The 3,083-nt window shown below is 46.7% G+C and overlaps 1 long non-coding RNA gene across 1 annotated transcript; it reads right to left on the bottom strand.

Annotated features, from left to right (window-relative positions):
• Positions 1-492: 492 nt before the first annotated feature.
• Positions 493-3,017, bottom strand: LOC113594724 (uncharacterized). Its single transcript, XR_003415142.2, has 3 exons — positions 2,580-3,017; positions 1,683-1,721; positions 493-1,422 (listed from the first exon to the last, which is right to left on the bottom strand). It is a non-coding gene; the product is annotated as an uncharacterized LOC113594724 (long non-coding RNA).
• Between the last annotated feature and the right edge of the window lie 66 nt (positions 3,018-3,083).

The raw sequence follows: 3,083 nt of genomic DNA, 5'->3' as shown, positions 1-3,083 counted from the left end.
AAAACACCCGGCTCCCACTGGGGCCCGGTACTTTTTGGTTGAATGAATGTTCAGAGGATAAAGGTGTCACTTCTGTATCGAACGGATTGTTTACTTGTGTTATGACTAGCTATCTAGCTGTGCTGGTGGTTTTTCAGAATCTGTGGATGTGCTTCTTTTGAAGTGTAGGTTTTGTTTTCTTCAACCTTTTTTTCTTGCAAAATAATGTCCAACTTAGGGGACATTTCGAAGTACAGTACAAAGAACTCTTGTATACCTTTTGCCCCAATTCATCAGAAGTCATTGACTGTAAACTAATATTGTGATAGCCGAAAAAAGCTTCATATGCCTGAAAAGGTGAGTGGTTCTCTTAGATGTGCTGAAAGTTCAGTCTGTCGATTCCATCTATACTTTGAGACTCTGTTTACCAAACGGAAATGGATAGTGGAACAGAAATCTGGACAGTTCATCGAGGAAGCTGTGCTAGTCCCTCTTTTCTCTTTTCTTGAGTCGCTAAGTTCCCCTGCTCCTGCCCCCGCCCCCCATCTCAGACATGTAATTCTGGGGCACTTGGCTCAACTGGGCGTTGTATGCTTCTAACATCTGCCAGCAGTCCAGTTCTGCTTCCTCCTATTCATCTGAGGTTCTCTTCTTCCCTGGCTCCTTTCTTCTCACAGAGAGTCCCAAGACGGAGGTAACAAGCAGCCGGAATAACGACAAAGTAATGGACACATTTATTTTATTATTATTATCATTATTAAAGATTTTCTTTTTACGTAATCTCTACACCCATCGAAGGACTTGAACTCACAGCCCAGAGATCAAGAGTGGACACATTTGATTCCTACACCCTCTTGGGAAAAATTAAAATGTCGCTGCAGTGATCTTGAAGTTCAGCCGAGCCAGGGGGTGAAGGGCAGCAGAACGCAGGGAAGAGCTGACATCCAGGGCAGGAAGCACCCTGCTCTGTGCCGGCTACTCCAAAGGCGCAGCCGTGGAGTCTGGAGGTCACGGCCATTGGTAGCTCCCTTGTCTGAATCTAACAGGTAGCGTGCCATCATCGCACACTGCCATTATTGGTTTCACGCTATTGACACAAGGGGATGAGTTGCCTCATCGCCTCTCCTGTGCAGAAACCGCCACTTGCTGTCTCCTGCACGGGCAAATATTTACCAGCTCTGCCGACATCCAAGTATATCAGCATGATGGAGGCAGACGGCAGTGTGGTCAAGTCAGTCTGGGGTCAGACGCCAAGGGGCACAGGGGTTGGGCATCTCCTTGCTGCGGTGGTGGCAACAGTAGGAAGGGGGGGGGGCTTGACTCTTTGGGACTCAGATTGGTGTTGAAATAGTTGTCATCTGTATCATCAGACTTGAAAATAATCTTGGCCTCAGTTACAGATTTGTAGATTCTGTGAATTTCCTGATTGATCAATATCAAGGTCTAAGAAAGAGAAAAGAAGGGGAAAAAGGGAGAGGGGAGATGAGGAAGGCAGAGAGAAAGGGAAGAAAGGTGCTTGCGGAGGGAGGGGGCAGGCTAAATGACAGATTTGCTTCCTTTTGCTAACTAATGTTCCTGGGCCTTGGGGACATGGGTTGCTTTCCCGACCCAGACTAAAATACGGGAATGGCAGGGTCCCATGGACAGAATCAAACATCTAGATGAAGTGAATTATTAGATTGTTCTTGCACATGGAAACATACCTTCCGGTAAGAGTGTAGGATCCAGGTAGAGCCCAGAGCCTGAAAAGATGGGAGATCAAAAATCAGGAATACATATGACATTTGTTGAAGCATGCATGAAGGCAGCCCTTGATGTGTAATCTTCACAGTAATCACGAAAGGGTGGTACTCTGATCCCCTCCGGATAAGAGAGGCTATCTCAGCCAGAAAGGGTCAGCGATCCACCAAAGTCCCCACAGCCAGTAAATGACACGGCCAGGCATCCATTATTGTTGTGACTCCAAATCCTACACTCATTTCTCCCCAGAATCTTTACTGCCCCTTAAACCCAGAGAACAACAGACGTGGGCTGGAAACAAATCTAAGAGCAAACACACTAGGTGAGCCAAAGCGGGGCCAAAGCAGCCCCAGGGGGCAGGTGGTGAGAAGGGCCAGGGGCTGGGAAGGCTGGGGGGGGGGGGGGGGAGGCGTTCTTTTCGCCAAGTTCTTTCTGCTCCTCTCTCACCTGAATCCAAACACACTTTTCTGACGCTCCTGCCGAGGATGCGTTATTTTCCTTCGCGCCATGAATACTGTTATCTAACTGGCCATTATTTTCAGCGTCAGTAGGAAAGTTTCTAGAAGCGCTTTCTTATGCTAACATGTCTTACCTCATCTAATCTCCAACAACCCATGCGGTAGATGCTGTGATCTTCCTGCATTTTACAGATGATGAGCCGGGATCTGAGACATGCCCGGTAATTTATTCTCACCCCTAGCTGGTGGCCGGCAGCACTGGGAGCAGAGCTGAGCCCGTCTCTCTAAGAGGCATGGCCACTGTCTGGGAGCTTTTCCTTGGGGCCCGTGGGACCTTTGAAAGTGAACTGACCCGGGTGGTCCAGAAGAGCCCCCTGGTCCATGCCAAGTACTAATTCCTACCTTGAGGACCGCTGATTTCACAGGTAAATTCCACTACCGTCTCATTGGTTTCCATCACAGAATTTGATTCTGTTCCGTCTGCAAAAATGCAATCCAGGAGGTGACCCATCTGAAATGATTACTTCACCTTCTATATTAAGAAATCATTTAGAAAAATTATTTGCCTGAAAGATTCTATTTGCTTCTTAAAAGGCCTATTCTTTCTCACCCCGAAGCACCTTTTCACGACAAGAACCTAGCAACCCGTGTCATATTTGGAACATTTGAATTGGGACAGAATTTTTTACACTGTTTATCATCTGGTGAGGGCTTTAAGGGGAAAGTGTCAACATAAATTTGGAATTTCCTGACTCTTGCAGATTTGAGTTATAATCTTGACATGACTAGAAAGGAAATCTTAAAAAAAATATTTTAGAGTGTTTTATTGTGGAAATGTCCCCAAACATTTTCATCCCATTTTCCCAGAGAAACCTGACAGTTTGGGGAGGCGGGAAGGAGGGTGGG

This window comes from Acinonyx jubatus, chromosome F2 (genome assembly GCF_027475565.1).
Source record: "Acinonyx jubatus isolate Ajub_Pintada_27869175 chromosome F2, VMU_Ajub_asm_v1.0, whole genome shotgun sequence".
Lineage (NCBI taxonomy): Eukaryota > Metazoa > Chordata > Mammalia > Carnivora > Felidae > Acinonyx > Acinonyx jubatus.
This window is presented reverse-complemented; position numbering and strand designations above follow the sequence as displayed.